The following is an 18661-nucleotide window of genomic DNA, read 5'->3' as shown; positions in this document are numbered from 1 at the left end:
GATTCCCTGCTGCCCTCAAGTGTACTACCTCCAGCGTGGTCCTTTAACAGTACCTCCAGGAGATGAGTCTCTGTTGCTTCAAGGTGTACTGCATAGAACACACCATCTGGTGGTCTTCAGGCTATCCACATGCTATGCACTCCAAGACGGTTTCAACCAAAAGTAACTGACCACTGCTTGAAGGGTAGATATGGGCAGCTGCACCTATTTCTCGCATCTCATGCTCCGATGCACCATGAACATCTTTGAAGCTCAACCAGCACCTCCCATAGAAGTCAAACTACATCCAACACTCACTAATGCAGGTCCCTGAAAGGGTGACAGGAACCGGATGCAAATCAGTGTTTGTGGCCTTGTCATGGGTGTGAAGCGCAAAGTGAATGCTACAATATAGTACAATACATAAACACAGCAATTTTAGACTCAGAAAGACATTAGGATTCACTCCCTATATATCACATATACTTAATTTTTGTAATGGTAAAATGAAGGGCGAGGAGTTAAAAAAAAAAAAATATATATATATATATATCTACTTGCCCTAGGGACGCAATGTGTTAGAAATCTTCTTGTCCTGTAAAAAACAAACCCACTTGTTGCTTTTAGTGGCAAGCAGTGAGATGACACATTTTGAATTTGGAATTCCCTATGAATTGGTGCACACCTGCTAATTAGCATGGTGAAGGGTAATCCCCAACTTCTCTCCAATCTCCATACACACTAGAAAATGTTGGAGGTTTACTCTAGACAGACAGAAGTAAAACTTTTTCCAGGGTGTGGGAAATAAGGCGTGTAGAAAACGATGAATTTGCAACCGCGCAGCTGATTTTCATCAGCAAACATAACATAAGAACATGTATATATGGAAGTAACATATATACCTTAAATATGGGGAGAGGATGAAGCCTAACGGCTAGGGCGGTCTTTCTCAAATCTGGGGAGCTGGGTTGAGTCTCGGCAATGACGCTCAACATCCTGTGATTCTTGGTAAATCACTTAATGTCCCTGCGCCTAACAAAAATGAATGTGTCCTTTTGTAATGCAACTGGACCTCATGTAAAGTGCTTGGATACCTTCTGGAAAAGTTCACGCTATATAAAAATACGGAAAAAAATAAAAAAAAATAAAAAAAATAAGGTGAACCGTCAAGCTAGGGTCTTTTGACACTGAAATAACAGATGTTTGCTACTCGACTCAATGGTACTCATGTTATCGATCTTAAAAGGACAAAAAGCTGAGGTGACCAAATGGGATTGGAACCTGTGACCATGTATATTTGCTCATGCAAAAAAACAGAATATAAAAGTTTGCTAAAAGTGAGGTTTCCAGGCATACTTTGGTAAAACGTCCTGAATTTCTGCAAGTCACAAATCTGTACCAATGCAAGGACAAATATCTCTGGGTGCACTCTCGTGTCTTTCTTTAAGAATTGGGCTCCTACTTGCAGCCCATAACTCCTTTACATTAATTGTTCCTCAATTTCTTTTTTAAATATTGGCATGTGTCAAACATATTTTGGTGGCTCAGCAAAACGGTATCTAAAGTTGAACATTTTAGCAAAACGCTTTTTCAAGTTGTATATTTGTTGTATACTTTTTAATTTGAAAACAAAAAGTCATCAATCTTGCTGTCAGGCTGCTGCTGCATGTAATAAGTGAACATTAGAAGTAACCTCAAATTATTACATTTTGCAAACATGTGTACATGTTTTGAATTGGAGCCAGTCAGCAATACAAACTTAGTCTACCACACACTTCCTTACAGCGCTGGCTCGAATGGAAAAATGATTTGCATTAATGCATCCTATATACACGTTCAAATCATATGTATGTAAAAATACAGATTTTGCCACGTGGCAGGCAAACCTTTCACAGATTTGTACTGTAAACTGCCAGTCAAAGGGTTTGTTCTTTAAGAGGCTGGACCTACTTTTCCAAAGGAAAAAGTAAACATGAAAACATGCTGCCCTTGTCCCAAAGCAATAGGTCTTTGGGGTCGGGCAATCGGAATTCCACACCTCTGTAAAAGTCTTGCTAATTAAATCTAATCAACATTGACCTGGAATGACTAGAGGATGGTGGTTTTTCTTCGGGATGAGGCACATGACTGTCACACCAGGCCACATGATATGTGCCAAAACAACTAAATGTAGCGGTAGCGGTTTCTTTATGGTTCACAAGGCCTTTCATTGGTAAGGTGAGATGGGGTCTGCACCACTGAGTTTCACATGACAGCTCGATACAAGCGGTGTGCTTCAATGTAAGCAGGGGATCGTTATGCCCATCAATGTACATTGAGAACCAGCATGTAACAGGTAACAGCTTTTAGTCAGTAACAAGTGTACGTTGAGGAGAGTATGTACTTCCTTTTCACCACAGTGAAAAAGACATAACCCAAAAAAGCATCCTTTAGGGGAGTAGTATATTCTACTATGTAATTAGTGCAACACAGCATAAAAGTAGGAGGAACTAAATGTTGGATTTGCCATACATCCTCTAAGTAAAGGTCTTACCTTTTTCTAATGTTTGGGTGCATCCAATTAAAATTTTATCCGCAAGCACAAAGGGCCATACGTACATAGGTTAGGGTTTGCGATTACCAAATAGCAAATTTTTGTGATTCGCTATTTGGGAATGGCAAACACCTATATACTAATGTGTCTGACACATTTTCCGTTTCCAGTGGGTCGCTAATAGACCTACCTCATTAATTGTTGTGGGGTGTAGCTATGTCGTCGTCTCTGGACGGTTGGAGTTGAGGAGTTAAGTGTGGTTAGATGCGGTGTTATTTTGATATCATGTTGTTGCTCTTTCCCTCTCACTTCCTTATCCCATTTTTCCTTCGGTATTCTTATGTAACTAGAGCTTACAGACATGACTATGATGAAGGCACGAGACCTTGATGGTGCATATTGTTCAGCTGTGCAAAGATGTTTTATGTTTCCTTTAAGGATGTAATGAGCTCAATAAAAAGGTTTGAACTTTAAAATTCTAAATCAAGAAGAGCCTAGACAGCCATAGTAGATCCTAAATAAGTTAACATTTGCTGGCCCGAAAATGACTTTGCAAACAAAAGGATAGATGCAGCGAACCAACCCAATTAATTACCCAAGTTAATGGTCCAAGACTGTATTCTAGTTCACCTGATACCAGGTATCTCCAGTGATTATACACTAAAAGCGGTAACTGATCGTACTTGGCGTATGCATTGCCTTCAACATTGTTGACTTAAGCTTCCTCACAAACTTATCTTAGAAGCTAAAACTAGACCAATTAATAATCCAATTCCAGCACGTTTTATCACCTTTATTTATTCTTTCAGAATATATTGGCTCCTGCAATCCTGGTATAAAAGGCAGTCTCAAATTTCTTTATTACAAGGGACTTGTGACACATCTAGTTGCTTGTATTAAAGAAATTACGAAGCTGCTCAACTGTAATAACGTATTACAATTGAATTCTGACTTCACACTGTCTGCTGCCAGAGCCAGCAGCCAAGGTAACAGGCAGGACACAGAGCATATTTAAAGCTGCAGTTTAAACAAACGAAATATGGCTTTATTTCCTTCTGCTCTGTTTTTTTAGATTAATAGCAGTAAGAGGATATTTATAGCAACAAGTGTATTTGTTGCACAACATTTCGTGTGAATGGTTGTTTTTGTAATCTGATTTGTGCTAAATTGATTATAATATCTTTTCACAACAAATATCTAACTGCTTTTCTGGTGGGTTTAATTTTACAGTAGTGGTTCTACTTTTATTCTTCATGTTTTGCAAACATGCTAACTCTTGCATATGAAACACCAATGCACCAAGCATTTAAGTGGTTTGTGGGAAAGGTGATAGTGTGAACATGTCTTAAAAGGAATAAAGTACTCCTGCTGCATATTATAAGGATATTGCAAGTCATCATAGAATTTCATGACCTTATAAAGAAGTTCCGCCTTCAGCCTTGTTCCTCCATATGTTCACAGAACTCGTCAGTGACTTGCAATATCCTTATAATGTACAGCAGGGGAAACTTTATCCCATATTTAAGATAATACAGCAATGCAAAGCAAAAAATACAATTCTTGGAAAAGATAATAAGTCCAATATCAATCTTACTGTAGTTTAAAACTTATGCAACACAAAGTTAACTTCAGTGTGACCATTTGCGCGCCCTGTTCCTTTCCCATAATGCCCAGACACACTCAATTAACTTCCTTTACTGCCGATACCCGTAGTCTGTGGCCCTCTCTTCCTTTCTTACTGCCTTCACATGTGATTCCCATAACCCAGCCCCCAACAAATACAAATGTACAGGTAGTCCCTGTGAGAAGTTGGCCTGGCATATGCTGACCACTAATTATAGTGGGCTCCTTGTACCAGTCCAAACAACCCTTACTGATGATTAGGTTAACCGCATCGTTGCGGCACATCTTCCCCTGCTGCGCTGGAATATGCAAAAACCCATTGTTCATGACGAGCTGGGCTCGTCATGAGCGTGCTGGGAGGCTACCTCATGACGAGCCCAGCTCGTCATGAGCGTCGAAGGGGTTAAAGAAAACCTTTATAGAAAGCTATCCTAGTGGTAGCTATGGAGAGCATCCTTCAGGCTAAGTCTCGAAGGAATGTAAAGCTGCTTGTTTTACCAGATCAGAATCTCATGTATGACCAAATGAAAGGAGACCCACACATGGAATATATAAAATATATGTATTTATTACTAAACACTCTCTACTAACCTCTTTATGAGATTAGAGAAAAAATCAGACAATATTAAATCACTAGAACAACAGTAAATAGCACAATACCCAGTGGGCTCCACGGGGAGACCAAACAATATACTAAGAAAGTGGTATAACAACCACGACTTGACTAGACACAGTGCCTAGAGCACGTAGATTCGCTGGGACCCCATGGAACCACCCAAGGTAGTGACACAGGGGACCCACGGAGGACGGGTGCAGTGTGAGAACACAGGCGCAAGCTCCGTACAACTCTATGGGAAAGTCACAGTTGGAATTTTAAGGATTAAGGACACTTCGGAGAGGACTTTGAGCAAACCCTTTCAAACATAGAAGGTTCTAAGGCCAGCACCCTTGTGAGCACCGGAGTACTTGTGTTACCTAACCCAGGGAAGCAGGCTGCATAGGTGCCAAGTGACGTCGGGAATCTTCGTCGTTTTCAATGGCGTGATGCGTTAAAGGTGCTGCTGCTGTGAAGAGGAAAAGTGTCCAGTAGAATTCAAGCCTGGATTCGAGGTGAGCAGAACCTGAAAGCAGAGGGGACAGAGTCTGGGTCACTTCAGGGTGACCAGGGGCTCGGTAGACGAATGCCCACTGATGTCGGGTGCTTCAGGTGAGATGACACAATGCTTGACTCTGCAGCCACGGGGACCAGGAGATGTCGATGATGACCAAAGTCCAGAGGGGAGCTGTACCACAAAGGATGTCGAGTGCTGGGGGGTCAGTGCCCAGATGGAACACCAACAAGCCTTGGCAACTGTAACCCACACGGTCAGAGGAAATCAGCTTCGGTGAGGACCAGCAAGGTCCTGGGGACTCTCCAAGCAATTGAGAGTCAGGGCACATCTGGAGCAACCAGGAAAGCCCACGGAAAGTTAAAGTTAGCTTCACAGGGACCCACAGGCCAACGGACCAGGGATCGTGAAGGGACCTTGAGATTAATCACGAAATACCAGCCCACGGAACACTTGTGGAGTGCAGGCCGAAAACCTTTGGTGGGAACACTGCTCGGGGTCAGGACTACAAGTAGCCCAAAGCACAGTCTCGGGGATTGCTGAAAACCATATGCTGCTGCAAAAGAACACGTTGCACAGGGGTTCGGGTTGCACGCTCCCCACGAGGGATACAGCCTCAGAATAGCTGAGAGTGCAGATCAACCTCAGAGACCTCGGGAACCCACCTACTGTGTTGCAGAAATCTTCAAAGTCCTCAGGAGCTTCGGAGATGCAAACCGGTCAGATGCGTTTAGGTGCCTGCTTAGCAGGGGAGTAACTCCTTTACTCAAAGCGAGATTCTTCAGACGTCCAGCGTCGTGCAGATCGTCGAAGTACTTGGTTTCTGCAGAGTTTAGTCCAGGTAAAATCTAAAGTCCTGTAGTCAGGGATTCCCACTTTATACCCAAGGAAGGGGTGGGACAAACTCTGGGCACCCATCTATGGAAGGGTCAGGACAGAAGGGTGGTTACACCCATATCCTTTGTCCAGTTTTGCGCCAGAGCAGGAGCCAATGACTCCTGCAACCGGTTTGAGCTGGACTATGCACAGGGACACCAAATGTGCCCCCAGTGCAGACATCAAAGCACTCTCAGAGTGCACCCACCCAGCCCCAATACACTAAAGCCTGTCTGGGAGGTGGTTACACCTCCCTGTGACAGGAAGCTTATTGTTAAGCCTTCCCCTGCTAAAGCTTGGCTCAGCAGCAGGAGCGCAGACTCGTGTCTGTGGCTGGCAGCATCCATTTTGTGATGCCCAGGTCAAGAAAGCTGGTACCGGGTGTACCGGTGTGTCGCATGTGTCCCTTTAGGAGGGTGGAATCATACCTCCCCCGCCAGTTACTGGTGGGGAGGTATGATTCCAAGGTGTTTGACACCAAACACAACATGTTTCTAGGCAGCCGGCTTAAAGTTAGCATTTACCCTGAGGTTATAATGCACTTAAAAGTATATAGTTGGCTGCATCACAAACAACCCCGGAGAATAGGTTCCGAAGGCTGCAGAGGTTTTCTGCTCATGCATGGGCACCCTCTCACATAAAACCCAGCACCCTGCCTTCAGCTAGGCTGGGTTCCTGGATAGCAGGATCCCAGCCAGTCTAAGTCGAAAACAGTGAATCATCAGCTAAAAGTGGGGGTAACAATAAGACGAAGATCCTACTCTCCTACAGTCCCAATTGAGAATCTTTAAAGACCACAACTTATAACTTATGCAGATGGTTTGCAGCTTTATTTGAGGGTCAGCAGAAAGAAGAATTTCACAGCACAAGATCTACGTTTGGATGCCAATGAAACTCTCTATAAGCCCATAACATCCAAAATAAAGAATGTATTGCCACCCATTATCATCTAAGTAATATAAAGAAACTGCCTGTACAGGACATCCTTTATGGAGAACAAATGTGTTGTACTCCCAAAAAAATCAAAGCTCTTACATATCTTCCTAAATACCATCATGTCTTCAGCAGTGCTTGTTTACAGCAATATCTGCCTGCCACCACTAACCGTGTCGCCTGCATCATATGCATCTATTCAGTTCTACCAACAAATATGCTGTGGAAGTTAATAATTTGAATGAGGAATCGACAAGCTATTAATCTATGCCTGGACTTGAAGAGGTAAGCATCTACCATACTGAGCCAGCGAAGGCTCCATTACATACCGTTCTATTCATAGTCAGTCTTCAAGGTGCTGGCTTGCTTTATACACAGCTAGGACCCTGGTTATCTTACAGAGCCAAGCCACATATCCTAAGACAGACATCTCACTTCAGAAAGCAAATCATGTTCTTCCTTTCCGAATAAAGTTGGTTTTCAAAGGAAGGGGTTGCTTTGCCTTGTATGTACCGCCTCCCCACTTGAGGAAGAACACAGCCTTCGTGCCTTTAAAACAGTGTAGCCCTGGAATGTTCCACCTCGAAGCCTCCATGTGGAACCCACTGCCCTAGGCTTCAGAAAAAACAAACGACCCACCAGCTCTGACTAGTCTCTTACCATCCAATCTCCCATAGAGGGTGTGCAGTTAGCACATTTGCGCTACAGTTACATATACATTATCTTGTAAATACTTGCAGTCTAAGCTATACTTTGATAAGTACATTGATAATAGTAAAAAAAAAAAAAGCGATACAAATGCATTGCTGTCACCAAGCAGAGTAGGCTTGGGTATGCTTGCAATGATGTTAACAGACCTCACCTCCGACTGAAGACACATTTCGATGACAGTCTGCACTGCAAATAGCAGACAATTCGTCCCTTTTAACCTTCCCATACCTAGTGAACAGTTTTACCCTGAAAATGTTCTGACGATGCACTTTTCTTTCTGGTTGCTCTTGTGGGGTCCCTAACACAGTTTACGACAGGCTAATGACACGTCAGAGATGCCATTCAGCAGTTTTGAAACACCAGTACATTTCTTAAATCAAGCAGCAGAGGAAACATACCTTCTGGAAAGTCACGTGAACTGCCAATTGGGACTTCTATTACTTTTTTAAAGTGAATAAGGCAGTGGTTCTTAACCTTTTGACTTCTGCGGACCCCACTTAATCATTATTAGAATCCTGGGACCCCTATTAAATCATTATTGAAACCGGAACCCCCCACTGAGTTATTATACTAAACTGGGGATGCCCTTCCTAAACAAATTAGATAATCAGAACAGCAAAACAGTAAACAAGCAGGCATCAAACAAACAGACATATTTACATATTTATTTAGATTACATATTTAATTTAATTAAAGAACAAATATAAAAAACTATTTTAATGGGAAGTTTTGAGTTTTTGTAGATTAAGTTGCGGTCACCCATCATACTGTATTATGTTTGATGCACTTGCAGTGCTTCCACTTACCAATCTGAGGATACCAACTTAATTTTTAGCCTTCGTTTACACATATCTTCACATTTACAGAACGTTCAAATTTCCATCTTGTGTCTTTAAATATATACAACATCTGAAGTTGTAGTATAATTAAATTTTCTAATCAATCATGGTACGCCGGAGTAGGTATCGCATACCCACAGGGGTTCACGACGACAGGTTAAGGACCTCTGCTCTACGGTGTTCCTTAATGCACTAGACGTACCAGAAGGAACATCGCCTGAACACCTTCTTCGCCAATGAGTTGCCTTTCAGGAACAGTTCCCATCTGTGGCCTACACATCAGTGCCTGAGCTAGTGTAAACAAACCTAAACCTAGGAGCAAATTCACAAAAGATAATTGGGTCTGCCTTCGGAGCCGACATTCTTCTTCATGTGGCGTCTTCAACGGAGTCTTATCAGGTCACTGTAAAAGGCAAACTTTAAAAGAAAAAGCCGGGAATTTCTGCAGCCCTCTTCTCATAATCTGTAGATTAAAAATTATGTCCAGGGCACTGTCTCCTACCTCCACATGGTAAGCTCATTTGCACACCTGCGCTTGGCTTGCATGAACAAGTCCCCTGAAAATGGGTATTAAATGTTATGCTATGAACCAAATTACTGTAGATGCATAGAGGGGAATCTGTTGAAAGTTCTATGTGTTTGACTCCCGATAATCATTACTTATATGCATGGGTTTGAGACAGCTTCAGACACAGAAGTAAAAAGCACAACAGATGAAAAAAGTTTTTCATAGAAATGATTCCAAGAAAGGACAGGCCTAGAAGGGTGCACCTATACGCCTGTACCAAAGTAATAAGTGGTCATGCCACAAAAGGCCAGGCAACAAAGTACCAACATGGTTCTGATGCTTTTCCTAGCTAGCAAAAGTAAAAAAGCCTGGGTACAGAAAGATGGAGGCACCTGTATACAGAAGGGTGAAAACACACGTGGAATGGAATTTATATTTTCACATTTATTTTAACAGGTACTAGGCACACCACATGAAGAACGATTATTCACAGAATGTGATGCAAATGAAAGAATATTGTTGGAGACAACACTGATCTTTGAACCCAAATCCTAACGCTTTATGATCTAAATGTGATGAAATAAAATTAATTATGTTTCTTGTTGCAATAAAAAAAATTACACACAATTTCTTATTCTCGCCACAGATCATTTTCAGGTGACAAGTAAGTTGGAAAGACGAAAAACAAAAGAACCATCTTTCAGTAATACAATCTTGTGCTCTTGAAAAAGCACTCTCCTACCCGAAACATATCTCCTCTTATCTACCATCACAACTATCGTAAAGGAAATTTACTGGTTTCCCTCCAAACAGGTATAACATTTAAGTATGGATGCCCTACTAACAAAGCGAGCCACTTAACTCCATCCAACCTGACCATATTCCTAAACATCTAAGAGGCCAAATTGATCTGAGATGCAAAACCACAAATCATCTCGAAGAACTTAAGATCAAAACCTCACAAGAACTCCACCAATCCTTTTCATCACTGCTTCACCTAGCAGGAAGTCCTCCTAGCTGACATCAAAACTGTGGAAACCTCTCAACAGTTAGAAAAAATCTGAATACTAATCTATTCCACACCCCCTGAATGACTTGTCTCCCAGCTAACTCCAAGAACCTGCTCGCTCTTACGGGTGGCTTTCTAATCCATTCCATGCCTCCATCTATTGAGATTCAGTTACTTGGTTTGATAGCTCTCTTTGTTTATACTGGTTATAATGCAGCACGCCATGATACCAAATGGTGAATGAGGCTATCTAAAACTTTTTTTTTTTTTTTAAGATTCCATGTAGGTAGCAACAGTCCAAGATCCTTAGTAACGTCAATACTTGCAAAATGCAAACACCTGCAAGGTGTGTCATTCCCAAAAAGTAGATAACAAATAAGTGAGCGCTGTGTCAACAAAAAGTAGGAAAACCTCTGCTTGCACTTTATAACACAAGAGATAACCGCAGCTGAAACACCACAAAATATGGACGCTCACACTATAAAGGGCCGCTTTCATTTTGCTCATTAGGGTTTTCATTTGAATCTCTTCCCTGTGTGTTGTACATACATATATTTAAATGCTGTCCTGTTTTCAGTATACATTACATCGAAATGTAGCCGGAAAGCACAATGAAAACGAAATACGCCAATGGTGCGTTTCATTTGAAAAATCAGAGTCAAATATTAAGAAAATAGAAACAACCTTATGATCAACCACACACCCAAATCGCACTGGAATGTCAGCTTTTGAAAATTTGAACAATTACTTTAACAAAAAAATATCACAATGAGAAAAAAAGGAATTTGTCTACCCGTGATCTTTTTTATTTTATTTATCAGAGATTTTTTTATAAACTGTTTCCAATGTATATTAGGTGGTCTGCCTCTGGCCCTCCCTCCAGCAGATAGTGAGCTGTAACTTCTGACCCCCAGTAAAGCAGAGCATACCCAATCTCTGGTCAGCGCCACCAATTCACTCACGCGAGGTCACTCTTCGGTCATGTAATGGTAACAAAAAGATATTTAAATAAAGGATTCCGCAATCATGAAATCTGTATTCCACCACGTAATGTCAACATAGCTAGAGTGACACATTCCAAAACGTGCTGCAAAGCCCTCCTAAATGCAGCTGTTCTCGTGAACCTTGAAAACTGCAAACCATCCTTCTAATTTTGTTTTTCCAAATCATATCCATGTTGTATTCCAACGTGGCTTGTTATAAATTTAAGGCAATACAACCTGCTTATTTATCCTCCATGCTAATTCCAACTCTTCTGAAGGGAATGTAAGGCAAATTTATACAATTTCATCTCTGCAGCTCTCGTCATTTCCTGTGCTCAGTTCTCCCTGTCTGGCTGCCTGGCGTGTTCGGATCCAGCCACCAGCTGCTCAGTCACGTTAATTAATATCAGTGTGCGAATCCTCTGTTTCTCGATAGATAGCCAACATGTCTGCCAAAACCTGCCATCTAAAGGCTTCCCAATTACAATTAGGAAGCAGCCAGAAGGATGTTCAACAGATTTGGCAGTGGTGGCTCCCCCAATGGAGCGTGGGGTCGTCGCCCCACTGCTTTCTTGCAGTGCGAGAAGCCAGAAACATAAACGGTAAAAACTACCATTTATGTTTCTGTTTCTCGCACTGCAAGAAAGCAGAAGTGCCCCTGTGCCTGGTTGGGGGCGGGCGGTCCTTCTCGAGGGCAGGGGGAGTGGCTGAACCAACTGTTGTGGGTACGGACTGTTTGGTCGGCCCCAGAGCTGAACAAAGCAGTCATGCGCACTTCCCCTTTTTCTCTATGTAGGCTGCTGCATGTAGCCTACATAGAGAAAATGGTCCGGCTGGGGCGCTCTCCGCTGCACCTCACCAATCACACCGCTGCCATTGCAGCGTTGTGATTGGCTTGGGGAGGGAGGCTTCCTGATCATACAGCAAGAACGCGGGACCGGCTGCACCATTACACCATGACCTGGCAGGAGCAGAGGTGCGAGGTATCTGGCAGTAAGGTACGTTTTATTTTTATTCAGCTTTTATGCTGAAAGAAAACAACAGTGCAACTATCAGTATCAAATAGGATGCTGTATCGCATTCTTCGTAAAATGTATTTCAAGGCTTCAGATGCTGCTAACTGAGCCAAATCTGCTCATCTTCAATCAATACAACTGTGATAAACTAGCCTGCCTATTCACGCCCCACAGTTCCGTTCAGGGAGGTAAGCAGGCTACAGTTAGGGTTCCAGCGACAAGACAAGCTTCACCAAAAAATGCATACGGTGGTATCAGCAACATCACAACCACAATAAATAAAAAGTTTAAACGAGTTTAAAGAGCAATACTTTATTAAACAATTTGCGTCAAAAATGCGAAGGATGGGACAAAGGAAACAAAAAAATGATAGCAAAACTAAAACGGATGAGAGAAAATAAATAAGGAACATAATTAGAAATGGAGAAAAATAAAACAACTAGCCAATAGTTCCTAAACATCCAACAGAGAGCAACAGTCCATGTAAAGTATTCAAAGAAAGTAAAACAGTCAGCCACAGGGATGCTTAACGCAGGCCAGAGGGTTGAGGCATTAATGTGATGCTCGCTGCTCCTCTGATTAGGATGTAGAAAAGTTGCAAAGAGTTTTCAAAACTGAAGTAATGTGCAAATTCTTCAGGATAAGGTCCGTCATGCTCGCCCACTTTGCAAAATGGGTGAAGATTACCCACAAAACCACACAGGTCTGCTCGGTCCTTCCACATCAAAAGTCTGCAAGAAATTCAGGTCAACAGGACTCCTTTTGGCTTCACACAAGCCTTTAGATCCTAGCTCACAGGTCTCCACGACTGGATTGTCAGCAGTCCACTTGGTTTGTGGTTCTCTGATCAGCACGTTCGTCTGCTTCTAGGGCATTGTAGTTTACTTCAGTACCACTACTTGAAGTTGGTCCTTTCGGCAGATACAGGCTCAAAAAGCCCTTTCGAGAGGTCCGCATTTCTGAAACAAAGTCCCAAACACAGGGACCCGTGTCAAGGACTATTGCAATCTTCCTTCGATCCACTGGAAGTTATAAGACGTTAACAGCCAGATAAATGTCTTCTCCAGATGTCCAAGTATTTTCTGAAGTGTAGAAGCTATCCACTATTAATTATGGGTTGCTTATGTCCTTTCAGTAGGCACGTGCTCGAAACTGAGTGTTCACGTCAGTTTACACAGCACGCCATCCTACTTGTGCTGGCTAACCCCACTGAAAGCCAATATTTTAAATCACCCTTCTTAAAGGATGGCTTTGGAATCCGTGCCCCCCTCCAAAAATGTCAAATTGTGTCTCCTGAATGTCAATGGAGTCCAACCGATCGAACCATTTACCATTCCTGGGTATTCAGAGTGGAAGGGCGATCACCTCCCTTAGGGAATTAACTCCATGGTAAGCTGCGGGTGTACACAACCTCGGCGACTCATACCAAGATTGGGCTCTCCTCTCTTTAGAGGAATGGCTGGCTGTGCTTGTTGGCGACTTATACCAAGATAGGACTCTACTCTCTTTAGAGGAATGGCTGGCTGGCTCTGAACTCCCATCAGGGCAATTTCTATTATATGCTTCCTTTATTGGTGTATTAAGTCAGTTCTGGGGTGAGATACAACAGGAATCCCCACACCATCTCAACATCTAATATTTACATGTGCTAGGCATGGGGCGCCTTGAGGCTTGATGGCTATCTGGCACCTTCCACACAGACACAGCAGTTTCACTCACCACATTGTGAAAACACTAGGATACAGACTTTGGCCATGCTTGTACTGATAATGAATGATGAAACGTTGGTGCTCCCTTGCGCAATTTCTAGGCACTCCCCAGAGAGCTCTGGAGGTCTACAACCTTCTCCCATTCCCTCCCTCTTTCATAACACAGTACAATCCAACTACATTATCTGTGTCTCACTCATCGTTTAACATCCATCTGCAAAACCATGTTGGTATCCTCCAGATTAACAACCGATACGCCACATTTCCCCTATCGCCTTGAACGAATGCAGTCACTGTTTGATTTGATAGTGTTCTTATTTCCGTTATTCTAAATCTATTGCATTGGAATTTTATTGTACAATATTGCTCAGATTTCTGTTCTTCAAAATCTTTTTCGTCCAACAAATTCAATCCATGTGAAATTTGACTTGCCATTTGTAGGTCTTGCCTACGCAGCACGCATGCGCTGCATAGGAGGACCTTTAGCCGTCGCTCTGCTCTTTTTGGAAGCACATACTTGTGCTTGTGGCAGCATCCACCTTGCGGGAGCGAGCAGGGGCGCACTACAAGAACGAGTATGTGCTTCCAAAAAGAGCAGACTGCGTGCGCACGCACCACTTCCGGGCTTGTTTTCTTGTGCGGCTAAGCAGTTACAGTGGGGAAAACTGCACCTTCGAGGCGCCATATTTCATTATGCTTTTCATTCTTTTGGTGACTCATCCTTCTTGTATTCTGCATTGTAAGGACCTTTTGATTGATTTTCTCTACTTCGCTTTTCAGTACGAATTACTAGACCTTTTAAGAGCTTCCTAGTCAATATTAAATTTCAAATGTTCGGATAATGGCAGCCGATTTTCTTATAGTGCTTTTAATTGTATGCTAAGCACGGCGCCCACTTTAGGGACACCGCGCTAAGTTTAATTTTTTTTAATGAACTTGAATGTTGAGCGCGGTGCCCGCTTCAGGGACACCGCGCTTGGTTTCATTTTTTGTTTTTCTACTTTTGTAATGAGTGCGGCACCCGCTTCAGGAACACCGCACTCGGTTTCATTTTTCTTTTTTTTGCTTTTTTAATGAGTGCGGTGCCCGCTTCAGGGACACCGCGCTCTGAGGCCACATGCCATTAATAAGCAATTAATGCACACCCTAGGCCAGTGCTGTCTTGGGCTTGTAATGGCTGCAATTCCGGAATAAATGTCTAAATGGAATTTTCTGCCCAACAAGACTTTCCCTTTACTAGTAAGGAGTGTGCTGGCATGAGAATAATTTCCGCATCCACCATCCTGGGAGTGAAAGGGGCTTTCGTGCACATTACTAAAACTGTGTACCGGGCTTTGTGCAACCCCACAGCAGAGCATGGTTTGTAATAGTTCTATGGGCCAGCTCATGTAAAAGGCACCAACAACGGCGGCCATTACGTGCAGTTTGCAGCATTTGTTTTTACTGGTGCTTGGCAAATTTTCATACAATGAACCGACACCTAGACCAGAGTTAGCACAAAATATCTTTTTTACACTAACAACATCTTCACGCTTTTCATTAGTGCAAATATAAAAGCACTAAGTCTTGCTGTGCTTCAAAATTAATCAGAAGGAGCGCAACATTTCACAGCTGAGGGGCAATTTCCTTGATCTGGTGCCAAGATGTTTTTTCTAGAGTTTTATATAGCGCTACCTGGACCCGAAGGTATCTGAGCGCTTCACATAAATGACAGTTGCGTTACAGATGGACACATTAATTTTTAGTAGGCATGGGGAGAATAAGAGATTTTGCCCAGAATTACAGCTTGTTGAGGGTCCCTGCCGAGACTCAAACCTGGTGCACCAGCTTCGAGGTCGACCGCTCTAGCTGTTAGGCTATATCCCGGGCAATCGTTGGCTGACATTTTTTCATAAATTGTTGTCAGTGGGAGCTCCATAGTTTCAATGGAAGGAAATGAAGACCACATCTCCCAGAATGCACTGGTCTTTTGAATGAAAATCTCGAAACGGGACTATGGCACCCTGCCAGCCTGGAGGACTCTTGCTTGCTCTGTTCAGTCACACTTGAAGCTACCTAAAGGGAGCCTGAAGTATTTTGATATAGGTATATGCATCAACACACGCAACATGGGGGTAGGTTTGTTGGCAATATGAAAAAAGCATTTGCAATGTAATAGGTCTCGCATTTATGCGAGTTTGAGCTATTGGCTTTGTAAATGACAACGCCTTTTATTTATGTTTTAAAAACCAAAACATAAATAAAAGGCATTGTCATTTACAATACCAATAGCTCAAGTTCGCATAAATGCAAAATCTATTGCATTGCAAATGCTTGTTTGTTTTATCGCTTCTCCTGAAGCCCTGCATGGCATTCACATGCAGGTGCCTTACCTGTACTGATTGTGGAGTTATAAAATGCTGTATCATCTCTGTGCAATCTTTTTGACACACAATATTTTATACACATCTTACTGTGTTGTAACAAGTATTCCGTCTGAAAAACTTCTTCACCTTCCCAAGATGTCTATCTCCATAAAATTCAATGGAATCACTGGTCACAAATGCCTGACTTCACACTCACTTTAGACATAAGAGGTATGCTGCTGCACTGACACATATTGCCCTTTGCTCAGTCGCCGTTCTAAGGTATGGTTCGCATAGAACACCAGGAAAAGACCAGGTGACTCAACTTTTTGTTTTTGAGTCTTGAGAATGGGATCAAAAGATGTTTACAGCTCACAGCTCCTGCTGGCCAGTTACTTCTGTCATGCACCACACACACAGTAAATATTGATGGAGGTGTGGGCTTAAGGAATTAATGGCGGACAGGAGTGATATCCTGCTGATATAACCTTGAACATGCCAATCCCATGTGTGCCTGTGAATGGTACAATACATGGAAAATGTAGTACTGTGCAGCATATGTGTGCTATCAGCATGTGCTCTGTGTATGTGCCTATGAATACTACAATACACTAAAGATTCTGGGTTCCATTCTGGAAGGACTATGGCTGGTTGGAGCTACGTGAGGATGTTGAGGAATCCTCCCAGACAGTTTTGTGGATTGCTGCATTCCTGTGAGGTGAGTGGGACACACTGGACCTTCAGCATACTTCAAAATGTGATCTTTGAATCCGAGATAGGAGACTGGAAAAGGGCCTGGTATCTCAGGAAGGAGATAGGGCTCATAGGAACACATAGGCTCAGGCCCTGGGGTAATCTATCAATACACATATCAGTGTGGCTGATACCTCGGTGTGAACCTCTAGTCACTCCCATGGCCTGTGTTGTGGGGATTTCAGATTTGGAGTAGCTCCTGCTATGTCAGATTGTTTTCTGGAGGTAGGGCAGGGCAGAGGAGAGGGTACTTCAAAAGAAAACAGACACTCAACATAAACTTTAAAGACTCAGACCATAAAACACATTTGTCATCTGGACATTGACTATGGGAAGGGGAGCTTGAGGCCTCTAAAATCATCAACTGTTAAGTAGCCACTTAGGTTGTTTGAGGAGTAAAAGCTCTGCAAGAGTTCTGCCTGTGGCCGGTGCTGGAGGTTAAGGCCTGCCAGTCTCCTATGTGGGTAAGGGGATATCACACAGGGAATCCAAGACCACCTGTCCATGGAGCCTTGAGCTCTATTGGCTGAATGCTTGCCCAGACCAGTGCACTGTGAGGAAGAGGAGAGTGTTGGAGGGAAAAGGTCCAGTGGGAGGTCCTGGTAATTGGATTTCTGAAGCGAGGTGTGAGGAGATGATGTCTGCACTGATCGGGCCATAGCTTGTGTGCAGAGTGAAGTCAGTGACCCTATATGCCAGGTGGGGCTATCGGGGAAAAAGGCTAGGAGCGTTGTCGGTCAAGACTGTTAATACGAAAATGATGAGGCCGCCGTGGTAACCCGTGCGGGTCCAAGTCCCAACTGAGGATTTCCACCATAAGTATTGAATCCCTTCCCACATCATGGGGGAGGATCCGAAGAAACTTACTGGCAAAGGATGAGCGTCAAGGACACCAGGCCGCAGCTCCTGCAGGGGTATGTATGCAATAATCACCAGAAACAGCAGCTGCACCCTCTGCACCCACAAGGAGGGTGCTTTCTGAGACTCTGGTTGTGCGTGCAGGACCTGCTGTTGCGGTTAATAAACTGTTGTTGTGTTATCGCTAAATTGCACAAACAACGCCGCCATGTGGGAGACTGTCATAAGTGCTGGTGTTGTCAATTAAGTGCTGTGCAGAGCACCATAAACCACAGGCTCAAATTAATCCCTTTGACGCTGGGGGTGAGCGCGAAGCTGCTGTGCTCGTGACGGAACCATCCAGTCATGAGTCACGGGCGGCGTGAGCACATGACGGCGTGGTTCCGTCACGGCCCCTCCCACTCATTAATTCGCCCGCACAGCCAGGGAATTAATGCCGCGTGGAAGGAACCACGCCGTCATGAGCACACGCCGCCCGTGGCTCATGCCGGCGTGGTTCCGTCATAAGCAGGCAACGGGTTAAGCACTGGTTAAGACTAATTAAGGGGTCCAAAGGTCCCGGGGAAACTTGCCTGCCATATAGCGCTTTGGCTCTGGAACACTTTTGACTTTAATTGGAATCAGAGTGTGACTCATGAGACTCAGACTACAAGTGGGCCTTAGCCTGTAAGTCACCTTTAGTAAATGGGGAATAACCACTACCGCTTGCGAGAGGGCAGAGGTTCTCATGAACCACCTATTAAAACACTAGAGCCCGGATCGCAAGGGATTTTGTGTATTGTTTGTGAATGCCGAATTTTCCTTTGTGGTATGATATAATATAAATACTCCTTTTTTATAGTAAAAGAAAGCATTTGACTAGACAATCATTTATTGT

The 18661-nt window shown here is 43.2% G+C and overlaps 1 protein-coding gene across 2 annotated transcripts in view; it reads right to left on the bottom strand.

Annotated features, from left to right (window-relative positions):
- TEX2 (testis expressed 2) overlaps nucleotides 1-18661 on the bottom strand; it is a 664178-nt gene that overhangs the window by 495301 nt on the left and 150216 nt on the right. The window lies entirely within an intron of this gene.

Source organism: Lissotriton helveticus, chromosome 7, assembly GCF_964261635.1.
Source record: "Lissotriton helveticus chromosome 7, aLisHel1.1, whole genome shotgun sequence".
In the NCBI taxonomy this organism is placed as follows: Eukaryota; Metazoa; Chordata; class Amphibia; order Caudata; family Salamandridae; genus Lissotriton; species Lissotriton helveticus.
Note: the sequence above shows the minus strand (reverse complement) of the source record. Positions and strands in the feature narration are given on the sequence as shown.